The following is a 15,421-nucleotide window of genomic DNA, read 5'->3' as shown; positions in this document are numbered from 1 at the left end:
CTCACGGCCTAATCTCATTTTTTCTACAGGCCTTTAGCTACAGATTACATCCTGGGGAAGTAAACACCTTCACTCAGTATACACATGAACAAATACATACTCACATACATTAAGCTACAAACTTTTTGTTTGGGTCATATCGTCCTAGAAATAAATTAAAAATAGTTTCCAATCTTTAGTTCTTATCAAGGTTTTCAGGTTTCCCTTGGTTGTAAGGCTAATGCCTGAATCCCTCTGCCCCTTCAGATTTGGCTGCAAAAGCCTTCACTCTTCAGTGGGTCGTTACTCCAGCAGTCCGCTTTACCTTGGGGCTAGGAAACAAGCAAGGAGCTTCGAACGGTTGAATTACAGGTACGAACGCAGTTACAACCCAACAGTATCGACAGATATCAGCAAGAATTGATGTTAAACATCGCCTGTCATTTCGTACCCTCACCTTAAAACTGAATGAAGCGTAATGCATGTACGTCAAAATATTAGCCATGAGCAAAATGATCCGATATAAATTGGCACACAGCTGATATCTGTCTGCGAGTGTTACAAACTTGCTCTGCAGCGTTTGACAGCCATTGTGAGTCAGCTTTCGTGCGCTATTAAAAGACACAGACGTCAAGGAAGAAAAAAAAGATTACTTTCGCCTGGTTCATCTAATTGCTTTCGAGCATTAATAATTGATAGTGTTTAACTTGAAGTGGAAACATGTTTTGCTGCCTTTATAAACAAGTCTTTTCGCTTTTAATTCTGATATTTAATTAACACGATATTGAAACTACTATATTGAAACTACAGGCAACAACAGATGGCTGAGGAACATCCTGGGGATACGGTAGCCAAATGTCATCTCTAACGAAACTTTTTGGGAAAGAACAAACCAGAAGCCAATTGAGCTGCAAATCAGAAGCAAGAAGTGGAGATGATTAGGACATACTCTTAGGAGACCAAATGAACATATTACGAGAGAAGCACTTGACTGGATCCCGCAAGGACGACGGAGACGAGGCAGGCCCAAAATGACATGGAGACGGTCAGTTGAAGCAGAAGGCCATCAGCCAGGAATAGTATGGGAAGAAATAAAGATACTAGCAGAAGACAGAACAAGATGGCGATCCTTTGTTGCAGCCCTATGCCCCACATAAGGAGTTAAAGGAATTAATAATAAATATTGAAACTACTGACGCGAAGGATCTGCGAACTGTGATTGCCAATAAAATGAGTCTCCGAGGATCATTTTCTCCTCAATATTTACTCGTAATACCTCATCATTTATTATTATTATTATATTATTATTATTATTATTATTATTATTATTAAACGTTTTACTTCATAGCCTTAGTCGATGTGAGTACAATGTAAATAGTTCCACTGAACTTTTGTTTCCTCCTTCAGTATAGGACAAACATTGTCGAGAATTATTAATGGAAAACTTATAAAAGTAAACTGACTGAGAAGGAAATTAAACTGGCGATATAGGCCGTTAAGACGGTATGCCATTAACGATTGCTAAAAGGCATTTTGAGGTAGCACGAATGTCGCTGAAAATGCGTGTGACAAGGAAAATATCTTTGTCACGGAAACAACGTGTGTTTCCTCCAGACGAAAAGAAAGAACTGATTCCTCGTATTTTAAATAAACAAATACGGGTGGGGCTAGTATGGTGTAAGAAGAAAACCAGTTGCGTAACTAGGCTGGATCAACCGGGCATTGACCCAGGACCTCCGAGTATAACGATCCCCTGGGGCAAAAAATAAAATGAAATCGTATCATTCGCCAAGTTAAAGTAGTTAGATGGGTTTGAAAATCAATCGGACATAAAGACATGCGAATCTTTTACCTTATTTACCCAGCTGGAGATCAGTCTACATTAGGACTTCAACATCGACCAATCAGATCTGTAAAATGGCCTAGGGATGAGAGTGTTGGTGTCAAGGATACGATGGAATTGACGTTTGAGAAATACAGACTGGAAATATCTACACAACAGAACTGGCCTGAATGAAATATATAACATATTCTGTGTATGTCCAGTACACAGGCTGTCTACATTGAAAACATTTGTTTTAAAAATTAACCTGTTTAAGTAGATTTAATAGTCCTAAACCCAGGAAGACAAACAGAATCAAAATGTATTCAAGGTACTTCGAAGATTATAGGGTTAAACTATACTAAAGATTTGACTGTCAAATTCTGAGAAATTTCATCATTGCTTTGATTTGATTTAATCAGGAGACAAAACAGTAGTTGTCTTAGACCTCTGTTGCCCGCACCGAAACTTAGTTTATTGTATGGTCTCTCCCTGTCATTACAGTAAAGCCAGCCAGTACACCTGAAGAGTAGTAGGAGACTCTTCATGAAGTCTCTGTTAGGCACAATATCTTCAGGAATCAATTATGCAAATATTTTGTGCCAGTATCATCATAGAATCAAAATGTACGAATTTTCAAAGAATAAAGGAAGATTATTGCTTCATGTCCTGTCGACGACGAGGTCATTAGAAATGGAACGCAGGCTCGAGCTGGGGAAGAATGTTGAAGGGGATCGACTGTCCCCATTCAGAAAAACCATCACAGAATCCACCTTCAGCGATTTACAGAAATCCGGAAAAATCGAAATCTAGATGATTGAACGACGATTCGAATCTCTGTTCTCCAGAATACAAGTCCACTGCCTGTATTTTAAAGAAAAAAGTTAATTCGTCCAGCAAAGATGCAAAAACTATTGGAAACATAGTAAAAAGCCAGACAGCAAAAAGTAATTAGGCAAATGAAAAATGATTAAGGCCTTTTAATGAAATTCCCCAGTTGTGGACGTTTTGAATAAGTTATTATTTTATGTAAGCTGCAGATATTTAAGTCTTCTTTATTGAGTAGATTATAGTCCCCAAGGAGAATCTTTCAAAGCAAGACCAATAAATTGACCTATCTATATTCCTGTTTGAGCCGTGGCGCCATATTTTACTTCGCTTGGGTCTTGTCTGGCGCCACTGGCTCTAGTTTGCTATCGATTTACTGTTTGTTCAGTAAGAATCTTTGCTCTAAGTCGGCATAGCTGGCTCTTTTCTTATTATTAAAAGCGTGTTATATTTCCCCAAACTACGGCCTTAAAATTTATACTGAACTTTTGCGTAGCTCGCCCTTATTATTATTATTATTATTAAAAGCACGTTATATTTCTTTTAAAATGTGGCCTTAAAATGTAAATTGCAGTATTTATTTCTTTGATTTTACGGTAAATTTTAACTTATCAATAAATTGTTATTAGCATGAAATAATAACCAGTTGATTTGTGCGCCTGATCCTTCCCGTTTTCCTAAACTCCCGATTGTCCGGTTCACTGTTTTTGACGAGTATTTGTTCGACAATAACGGTTTTGCTAAACATAGCAGGAAATTTTCTATGACAGAACTTCCAGACATAGTGGCTTTTGAAATACTGGTTGAAATCGCTTGGTAAATCGCTTGTGTGTGGCAGCATCGAAGAGAGTTACCGACTGCAGGTGTTCCTGCTGCTGAGATTGCCAGCAACATATCGCTATTGTGTGAGACTCAACACGCCTTTGACAGACCCGCTTGTTTCTTATCAGGTGGTACGCAATAAGCACGAGGTCATGTACGAACCATACTTACTGCTATAAATCGCTCATCATTGACATGAAACACATTATTAATCAATTACTACTGTGGTGCCATGCCTACTGCGCACAGACATTTGTTGCCCAAAGTTGTCGGCGAAAAGAATCAATATATTTCCAGCTCAAATTCCAGCAGCTTCTACGGAATCAGCATTAGGTTTACGAGAATATAAGAAAATGGATGCTCACTGTACTGGGACTAAGGATACGAACTGCACTGGCAGAACTAGCCCACCTTATTTAATTATACGTAAGCAGAAACAACAGTCTCAAAACACGTTTCATTTTGTTAATAACTCACTTATGTTTTAAAAATTTTCCTCTAAAATATAGATTATTGCATGTAATTCGTCTACACGTTAGAAGTTTGTATAGAAATTATTATCTCTTATACGTGAATGTAAAACGTTTCAAGACACATGATGATATACTGGACGTTTCAGATATAACCTACAGGAGCGAGTACAGGGAGTACATGGCACGGAAGCTTCGTAGGAGAATGTATACTTTCTAGTATTCCAATTTTCCTGTGATTACAAGATTTATAAAATTCCTTTTTCTCCAACACAACTGTCCCAGAAAAACCGTGATAATCAGTCTAGGTGACTGGCTTGGAAAATAAAACCACCCCACTTATTACTGCTGTACCAAAATCATCACATTCATTACACACACACACACACACACATGCCTGTGGGAATTTATTTTATGCATCTGCAGAGAGATGCAACCGATTTTCCACGGATTCTGAGAACTCTGATACATGCTGATGACTTACCCTGTGACTGCGACCGTTGCTCCGTGCTCTTACTGCATTTCGTGGGTTTCCTGAGCTTCTGCTCTGTCTGAGGCTGGACACGTTCGTGATGCTCACAGATCGTCTCCGTCTCGAACTGACGCTAAGCAACGGCTTGAGCCGCTGCAGAGAACCTTGTATTGTTGAGAACTGCCTCACTGCGGGATAGGTTATTCGTAGAATACGAAAAACAACCAACGCACGAATAAGGAAACGATCCACCGATAATAGCGTTGGCGTAACTAGGAAGGAAGAAGGAAGATTATGTTTAACGTCCCGTCGATGACGAGGTCATTAAAAACGAAGAGTAAACTACGTTAGGAAAAAGACGGACAAGGAAATCTGCCTGGAGAATACCTCCATGTGGAAGGGCGGTCGGGTATTTGAATCTCCGTTCTCAAGCATCTCATATCTCGCTTGACTGTCGACAGAAATACACATTATCAAAGGACAGTTTGGCAAACTACTTGATGGAACTTTCAAGATCTATGATAGATGGGGCATGGAGTGTGAATTGTCTAATAAACAAATTAATGCAGAGAACAAACACTCCGAGTAGCTTTGCGACGACGATACAATGATATGAAATGGCTAGAAGAGAACTATCCTTAGACACACAGCCACCGCGCAGTCAGGAAACAACATACTTGTGTAACACAACTGGCTCTTTGTTCACACAAAGTAATGAGACTTATCGACAGCAGATCTCGAGTTGATTCCATATTTGTGGATTTCCAGAGGGATTCTTACAACTTTCCTGAGAAGCGGTGTTCCTATGGAGTATAGCCTTAGCTGTGAGAATGGAATCGTGATATTCTGCAGAATGGTCCAGGTACATAGTAACTGTCAAGAAGTCATCCAATAAACCGCAAGTGAATTAGGAGCCAATTTGAGCAGCCCTCTTAGATTGTTTGCAATGATGCCGTTGTTTACCGTCTAGTAGTCACCAGAAGATCAAAACTAACTGCAAAGTAAGTCAGACGTAATTATGCATAGTGTGAAAACTGCCAGTTGACCTTAAACAATAAAAATTGTGAATCCCTCCACATTAGTACTAAAAAATTTCAGATAAATTAAGATTTTTCCATAAATCACACTAATTTGAAGTTGTTGACACAAATAATTATCTAAGATTACAGTTACGAAAAAGTTAGGTTGGAATCACCACACAGAAAATGTTGTGAGAAGGTGAACTAAAAACTGCATTTTAATTTTAGAACTCTTGGAAGATGCACCTTATCTACTGTAGAGAATGCCTACACTACGCTTGTCCGTCCTCTTCTGGGATATTGCTGCACAGAATGTGATCCTTGTCTGAGATTACATCGAAAAATGTGTTTCTTTAAGATTTCCTGGCGGATAGAATATTAAATCATTTACGATATTTCGGCTGATAACCTTCAGCCATTCTCAAGGCGAGTCGCTTGCAAGATGTTTAAAGCACTTCGTTCTGTGGAATAGACGCTCATTTATCCCATAGTACGAAGTCCTTTAAATATCTTGCAAGCGACTCATCCTGAGAATGGCTGAAAGGTTGTCAGCCGGAATATCTGAACAAGGTTTAATAACATTCTGGGTGCGCTGAGGAAAAATGAGAAAATGATAGACATCGAAAAAAATTCAAAGAAAGACAGCTCGTTTTATGTTATTCCGAAAAAGTGGAAACCATGTTACGGATCTGGTAAAGAGTTGAAGTAGCAATCATTAAACCAAAGGCGTTTTCCGTTTCTTTGCGCTAAATTTCAATCATCAGTTTTCTCTTCAGAATGCCAAAGTACTTTGTTTATTTCCACATACGGAGAAATGACCACAGCAATAAAATAAGAGAAATAGCAGCTTGTACGGAAAGATTTAGGCATTCATGTTTCGCGCTTGCTATTCGAGAACTGTCGAGTACCCTTCTGCCAACATTTAAGTGTGAATTGAGGAGTAATCACGTGGGAAAGTCACAGGCACAATCGAGGCTGGTAAACAACAGACGGCTCTAGGCTGGAGTCACTCCCTTTAAGTAAGGTTAGGGAAATGTCTCCACCTTATACACTGTCTGTGGGAAAATTAATTATGATTCCCGGCCTCAGTCCAGACCACAACAGAAAATCAAAATCATCCCTACTCGCTAGCGGTTCTAAATTGATTGATTAAAACATGAGGAGATGGACAAGGATTACAGCAAAAAAGGAAAATGGTTATCATTGAAATATTCATATATTATAAGCAAGAACTTTCACGTTACGGAGAACAGCCTTCACAAAATTATGGTTTCAGCCAAGAAGTCAGTGTAGACAATCATAAGCAAAATAATGACACTTAAAGGGAAACAGGAATTGTTAACAGGTGGGTTGGAACTTCAATAGTGGCAACTATTTATTTACAGCTCGTACAAAATATATACGAGTTTCAAAGTTTTACTGGCCATCAAAGTAATCACCAGCATTGTGTATAACCCGTTGCCACCGATGTGGAAGTCGTAGGATACTCTTAGCAGTGCCAGTTGTGTTGACAGCTCGAGCGACGCGTTCTGTTGCCCGAAGAATTCGTAGCAGTTCTGAAGCGAATGCCGTGAAGTGTTTCCCTCAGTTTAGAAATAGAGTTGAACTCACGAGGGCTTAAGTCAGGGGAGTGCAGTAGGTGGTATAGCACTTAGCAGCCCCATCAGTCAAACAAATCAGTAACAGCTTGCACTGTACGTGCTTGAGCATTGTCCTGCAAAATGATGGTCAGGTCCTGCAGAAAGTGTCATCACTTCTGCCTCTACGCTGTCCATTTTTGGAACACAGCCTACGACCAGCTTAGAGCAGAAGTGATGACAGTTTCTGCAGGACCTGGCCATCGTTTTGTAGGACAATGCTCAACCAAGTACAGTGCGAGCTGTTACTGATTTGTTTGACTGAAGGGGGTGGTAAGTGCTATACCACCTACTGCACTCTGCTGACTTAAACACTCGAAAGTTCAACTCTATTTCTAAATTGAGCCACGCGGGGTAGCCGAGCGGTCTGAGGTGACTTGTCACGGTCCGCGCAGCTTCCCCCGTCGGAGGTTCGAGTCCTTCCGCGGGCGTGGGTGTGTGTATCGTCCTTAGCGTAAGTTAGTTTAAGTTAGATTAAGTAGTGTGTAAGCTTAGGGACCGATGAACTCTGCAGATTGGTCCCATAAGAGCCTACAAAAAAAAAAAAAAAAAAAAAAAAAAAAAAAAAAAAAAAAAAAAAAAAATTTAGACTTAAGGAAACCCTTCACGGCATTCGCTTCAGAACTGATAAAGATTCGTCTGGCGTCGCTCGAACTGTCAACCCAACTGGCACTGCTAAGAGTATCTTGCGACTTCCACATCGCTGGCAACGGGTTATACACCATGCTGGTGACTACTTTGAAGGTCAGTAAAACTCTGAAACACGTATCTATTTTGTAGGAGCTGTAAATAAATAGTTGCCACTATTAAAGTTCCAACCCTCGTAAAGTACTAAACGAGTATTGGTTACGGAGTGGTAGAGAACATGCCGTAACGTTAGAAGCTAAATTTAACTTTTACAGAGCAGAAACTGTTGGGGAGAGTTCTAGCATAAACTAGAGAGGTCAGAGAGATCATTACTTTCATGAGAGTTAATTCTAGGCGACGATGGTGGAGATTGTGGTGTCTCATCGCCATCTGAAGACGTCAAAGATGGCTTGCAATTTCTAGCAGGCTGCTACAAAGCGAGCGTCTTTATGTGTCTGTGCACATGGTAACAAACATCAAAACTGCAACGAGACAGTAGGCTACAAGTGCATGGAGCCGAATGTGGTCGCCGTTGGCCTTTTCCGACCGTATGCAACCACACCGTATGTCCGAACAACGAGAATGGTGGCGAGACTGACGCGTCCCGGAGTTTTGTGGCCTCGGACAAATCAGTCGTCATTAAGGCCCCGACGTCAAAAATTAACCCTCGTGCCAACTTCTGGGTGAAAGCATCGGCTAAGTTCTGCCTGCTAGTGTGCAGAAGGTGAGTAGTGATTCGTTCCTCTGAGGTTTGGCATCCTGCCTAGGCGCCAAACGAGGCAAGGAAGACCGTTGTTTGTGTAGAGGCGCCTATTTTAATAAGAATTCTATCGGTTGTTGCAATTCTGGAGAAATTGCCAGCTTCTATCATGATGGTCGTATCATATATCGGATTCCGAGACACTGTACTGGATTATGTAGGGAATCTGATTATCTCCTCACCTCCGAGTTTTCTTTGAGGGTAAGGGGGGGGGGGGGGGGGGGAGATTGGGATGAAGACATCGCAATAAAATTAACTACTACATAAACCGCCTCACAGCGTACCAACCCGCGTATGTCACGACTCGTGCGATGTCAAATAAGAAAGGAAGATATCCAAATTAATTAAAGTCAGCTTAATATTCCTACGGAGTCTTTATCCCCTCGTTACAACCAACACTGTGCCGTATTTAATTTTTTTATGTGTCACGCTGCCTTCATTACTACGTCGACGCTACTGCAATACGCAAACACAAACGCAAACCAGGCGCTACTGCACTGTTGAAGGATCCATTAACGCCATTCAATAGCCAGTCATCAACATGAACGGCGATATATGCAGTTTTCTTTTATCTTGTTGAGATCCCCTGCTATACCCGCAGGACAGGACAGATAGTTTAATTTGTCGAAAGGGGTCAAAATGCGTGGCTGTCAGTTGCACTCGAACATACTACTTTATTCATTTGACAAACATTACAAGAGTAAAGGAAACAGAGCAAGCCAAAAATTAATTTTAGAACTTAATTCCTGGTTAAATGCGCCATTCAATCTCACGCCTCAGAGAGGCAAAACAACTTTAATTTATAACCGCCTGAAGGCCAATCACTTAAGACTCAAAAACAAGAATTTTAATTTTAAAAGGAAAAAGGTCTCATCTTAAAACATTTCTCTGGATTAGGCTGAAGGCCCAAACAATCTCACGCCTTAAGAGCAAAATAACTTTAACTTAAAATCGGCTAGAAGCCATACATAAACAAACAGCAAGGACAAATAAGAAAAGGCAGCACATCAAACAGCGCTCAGAAGTTTTCAAGGGTCGGCCTGGAATTCAAACACTAACGTTCGCTTAGGTGAGACAGGCAGTCGGCCTAACAATTCTCAATCCGACGGCAACCCAATCGACAGACAGTCAACGTACCAAGCGACAGAATAACTTCCACTCCACCCGACTAGCACACAACAGGGAGTTCAGTGGAACAGCACAGGAGGTATCGGCGCCCACAACGAAGTACACATTCGGCTGTCAAACTACAAGCCGTGCTGGACAGCCACTACACGACGAGGAAAATACACTGCCTGAATTTACGTCAACGGCCAGGGAAGGTAACAGGAACGTTAACGGCCCCAAGGCAGAAGATTCCGGTGGTGCACTTCAATTCAAAAATGATCAAGTTAAGTTAAACTCCACAGGAGGGCGGCTAGAATTTTGCCAACTTGAAAACACCGTTGTTGCTCGCGGAAATGTCCCAACAGCCCACAACGAAATTCAAACGACACAATGTGAACAGTTGGGGCTAGCTGGTAGATTAAGTAAAGACTCAACTTTCGTGTCCGGGATCGGTGAGCCACGGACCTCGTAGCAACGGGAACAGCCCCTCACACTTCGACCGCGCGTGCACGCCGCCAGCGTGCCCAGCCACACACAAGTCGTGTGAAGTTAGCACCCCTTTTTCGAGAAATATACATTTTTTTCACAGTTCTTGATAGATGTAGCAAAGTTCTAGAGTTCTTTGTACAAAATTTCAATAGTTCTGCAGAATTTAGAGACCAAAACAACAATACTCGAAAAAATTTTCGTATCGAAAATGTTCTTTGGCAGTTTCCGCAAAATGTAAATAAGTACAAGAGTTCTGAGCAAAGTTCTGAACAGAGCTCCAAGAGTTCTTTCGAAAATCCAAGTAACATTTTTATGTGCAGCTAATAGTTTACGAGATAATTGCATTTTAATGAGAAAATCTTTTCACTTACTGTGAAGTTGGCACCCTTTTTTTCAGAAATATATATTTCATTCAGAGTTCTTGATAGATATGGCATAGTTCTAGAGTTCTTTGTAAAAAATTTCAATAGTTCTGCAGAATTTAGCGAAGAAAACAACAATATTCGAAAAATTTTTCGTATCGAAAACATTTTTTGTCAATTTTCGCAAAAATTAAACTTGTACAACAGTTCTGAGGACAGTTCTGAACAGAACCCCAAGAGCTCTATCGAAAATCCCAACAACATTTTTCTATGGCGATAATGGTTTGAGATAAATTGATTTAATATGGGACACACTTTCTTTACGGAAAATATAAATATATTCGTACAAGAGTTCTGATGACAGTTCTGGACACCACGTGAAGAGTTCTATCGAAAATCCTAGTGAAATTTTTTTGGCAGGTAATAGTTTAAGAGGTAATTGCAACTTAATTAAGAATTCCATAAGAGCTCCTACTGTGAAGCTGGCACCCTTTTTTTCAGAAATATATATTTTTTTCAGAGCTCTTGATAGATAAGTCATAGTTCTAGAGTTCTCTATACAAAATTTCAATAGTTCAGCAGAATTTAGTGACGAAAACAACAATACTCGAAAAAATTTTCGTATCGAAAATCTTCTTTGGCAGTTTCCGCAAAATGTAAATAAGTACAAGAGTTCTGAGCACAGTTCTGAACAGAGCTCCAAGAGTTCTTTCGAAAATCCAAGTAACATTTTTGTGTGCAGCTACTAGTTTACGAGATAATTGCATTTCAATGAGAAAATCTTTTCACTTACTGTGAAGTTGGCACCCTTTTTTTCAGAAATATATATATTTTTCAGAGTTCTTGATAGATATGGCATAGTTCTAGAGTTCTTTGTACAAAATTTCAATAGTTCTGCAAAATTTACTGACGAAAACAATATTCGAAAAAATTTTCGTATCGAAAACATTCTTCGTCAATTTTCGCAAATTGTAAATAAGTACAACAGTTCTGTGCACAGTTCTGAACAGAACTCCAAGAGTTCTATCGAAAACCCAAGTAACATTTTTTTGTGCAGCAAATAGCTTACTAGATAATTGCAATTTAAGGAGAAAATCTTTTCACTTACTGTGAAGTTGGCACCCTTTTTTTCACAAATGTATACTTTTTTCAGATTTCTTGATAGATATGCCATAGTTCTAGAGTTCTTTGTACAAAATTTCAATAGTTCTGCAGAATTTACCGACGAAAACAATATTCGAAAAAATTTTCGTATCGAAAACATTCTTCGTCAATTTTCGCAAATTGTAAATAAGTACAACAGTTCTGAGCACAGTTCTGAACAGAACTCCAAGAGTTCTATCGAAAACCCAAGTAACATTTTTTTGTGCAGCTAATAGTTTACGAGATAATTGCAATTTAAAGAGAAAATCTTTTCACTTACTGTGAAGTTGGCACCCTTTTTTTCACAAATGTATACTTTTTTCAGATTTCTTGGTAGATATGCCATAGTTCTAGAGTTTTTTGTACAAAATTTCAATAGTTCTGCAGAATTTGGGGAGGATAACAATATTCGAAAAAATTTTCGTATCAAAAACATACTTCGTCAATTTTCGCAAATTGTAAATAAGTACAACAGTTCTGAGCACAGTTCTGAACAGAACTCCAAGAGTTCTATCGAAAACCCAAGTAACATTTTTTTGTGCAGCTAACAGCTTACGAGATAATTGCAATTTAAGAAGAAAATCTTTTCACTTACTGTGAAGTTGGCACCCTTTTTTTCAGAAATGTATAATTCTTTCACAGTTCTTGACAGGTATGCCATAGTTCTAGAGTTCTTTGTACAAAATTTGAATAGTTCTGCAGAATTTAACGAAGAAAACAACAATACTCGAAAAAAATTTCGTATAGCAAACATTGGTTATTAATTTTCGCAAAAAGTAAATTCGGACAACAGTTCTGAGGGCAGTTCTGAAGAAAACCCCAATAGTTCTATCGAATATCCTAATTACAATTTTTTGTGCATCTAACACGTTACGAGATAATTGCAATTTAAGGAGGGAACCTCTTCACTTACTGTGAAGTTGGAATCCTTTTCTTCAAAAATATATATATTTTTTCAGCGTTATTGATAGAAATGTCATAGTTCTAGAGTTATTTGTACAAAATTTAAATAGTCCTGCAGAATTTAGCGAAAAAAACAACAATACTCGAAAAATTTTTCGTATCGAATACATTCTTTATCAATTTTCGCAAAAAGTAAATTCGTACAACAGTTCTGAACACAACACCAAGAGCTCTATCGAAAATCCTAATAATATCTTTTTGTGGCGATGATAGTTTATACGGTAACTGCTTTGATGTTAGACCCACTTTCTCCACAGAAAAAGTAAATTCGTTCAACAGTTTTGATGAACAGTTCTGGTTAACACCTCAAGACTTCTATCGATAATCATAATAACATTTTTTGTGGTTATAATAGTTTGTATGGTAATTGATTAATTGTGGGGCACACTTACTCAAAAAAAAAAATTATGTCTGTTCGTATGCTCTGATGCCAGCTCTGGATAGCATTGTAAGAGTTCTATCGAAAATACTAGTAACATATTCTGTGCAGGTAATTGTTTACGTAGTAACTGCCTTTATTAAGGAATGCTTATGAGCATTTCCCGTGAAGTTTGAACCCCTTTTACGATAAATATAAATTTTTTTCACAGTTCTTGATATATATGCAATACTTCTAGATTTCCCTGCTCAAAACAGGAATGTTCTACAGAATTTCGGGAGGAAAACAATAACTCGGCAAAATTTTGGTATGGTAAAAAATTATTTGTCAGTTTGGAAAAAATAAATTTGTATAACAGTTCTGTTGGCAGTTCTGGATAGCACTGGAAGAGTTGCATTGAAAATGATAAGAACATTTTTGTGGCGATAATAGTTTATACAATATTTGTTTTAATCTGATACTCACTTTATCTAATATAGCAAAATTCGTAGAATAGTTCTGATGACAGTTCTGAATATCACCCACAGAGTTCTACCAAAAACTATAATAACATAATTTGTGACGATGACATTATATGAGATAATTAATGTGGGACTCACTTTTGTCATGTAAAAGTAATAAATTCGTACAAAAGATCTGATGGCACTTCTTAATACGACCCTAAGAGTTCTACCGACAACTGTAATAACATTTTTTGTGGGGATAACAATTAATGTGATAATAGCACTTTCGTGAGACCCACTTGGTCTACATTATAATAAATTGGCACAACCCTTTTGCTGACAGTTCTGGATAGCACCGAAAGAGTTCTTTTAAAAACCCTCATAACATTTTTATGGTGCCAGTAGATTATGAAATAGATTGTGTGTTCACTCTGCAGTGGATGTGCGCCGATGTGAAACTTACTGGCAGATAAAAACTGTGTGCCGGACCGAGTCTCTAACCCCAGGCTGTGACGAAAGAATTTCGTCACAATATCCTTTCGTCCAAGAGTGCTTCTGCAATTTTCGTAGGACAACTTCTACGAAATTGGGAACGCAGGAGATGAGGTATTGCTGGAAGTACAGCTATGAGGACGATCGTAAATTCTCACTTTTATTTTGGAAAACCGAAAATCGAAAACCCGGATGTATATTCTACTAAATACAAAAAGTCTAAATGTTCAGCACTATACAAATGCCAGTACACCTTCTTAAGACTGACTGTAGTAACTGTAGGTGAAAGCGTGGGATGTGCACGCTTAGATGATTCAAGGAGAGAAGGCTCGTCAGTGCAAAACAAACAGATGGCTGAGAGAGCAGATACATTCACACGCGCCACTAACCAGATGGTGTCACACCTGTCGAGAATCGCACCAGAGGTACAATGAGCTGTGGTGGAGTGCTGTTGGCGTGGTTACTATGCAACTTACTTGATGGGCATCAATACACCGTTATATTAATGTACAATACTTGAGAAACAATGTCATTCACACGCTCCGAGTTCCTTATCACTCAGTACTAGACTAAATTACCGGCCTAGTGATAAGCAGCCTATGTACCTCACCGACTATACATCTTCGTGTTATAAGAAAGAAAGAGAAAAATACCAAGGGACACAAAATATGAATCCGGATAAACCGGAAATCCGGATTACTGAGGACCAAATAAACGAGGTTCTTATTTACAAATTTCGAACTTCTTATTAACTTTAATACTGTATCCCCTCAACATTATAACACCTCTATCAGTCATGCATTGAATTAGGATTTAAACATACTACTTAGTTCGTTTGTACGATATATTCAGTAAATATACTTACATTTCTATACATTGTAAAGACTTTTAACCCTTCGCTGTAGTGTAACTCATCAAACTTCCACACTTCCTTTCTAACTAGAACAAATGTTTGCAACAATATTAACGACAGCAATTTCAAATTTATTCGTTACACACAGCACATGTTTTTATGTATCCTAGCGGCTGGTGATGTTGCCACATAACTTTCATCCATGAGGGTCCTGGGCATATTTTTAGCTGTTAGTGGGTCCTGGATGTCATGAGAGCTCAAAACAATTACTGTTTTACGTAATAAAATTCATCTGGTTCTTCCTGATTCTAAAAATATACACTTCATGTGTGCCTTTCAATGTTGTATGATTCAGTATCGACGCTAATGCTCTCTTGATGAGATATGAGCCGATTGCTCGTTTTATCCACTGTGCCCTTTCGAATTTCATTTCAGCGATTAATTTATTTGTTTATCAACGTAGTAACTAGTACAAAGCTAATCCAGAATGTAAACTGCACTTAAATTCTGTTTGAACTGTTTAATAGTCAGTGTCCGCTGTCTGAACGTCAAATTTCTGATTAATACACTGCGCCTGGTTGCGTTATTTTATAGGAATTTTATTATTGTAAGTGGGAAGTACTAGATAATGTTGAAGAAATCCAAAGCATATTGTTCGAAGAGCATAATATGATTCGAAATTTACCTGTACCAATAGGTGCAGCCAAAGCAGCATTTGTGATGCTGTAATTACCTCATAGATAACGATATTTGT

The sequence above is a fragment of the Schistocerca americana genome, chromosome 4 (assembly GCF_021461395.2).
Source record: "Schistocerca americana isolate TAMUIC-IGC-003095 chromosome 4, iqSchAmer2.1, whole genome shotgun sequence".
NCBI lineage: Eukaryota > Metazoa > Arthropoda > Insecta > Orthoptera > Acrididae > Schistocerca > Schistocerca americana.
Note: the sequence above shows the minus strand (reverse complement) of the source record.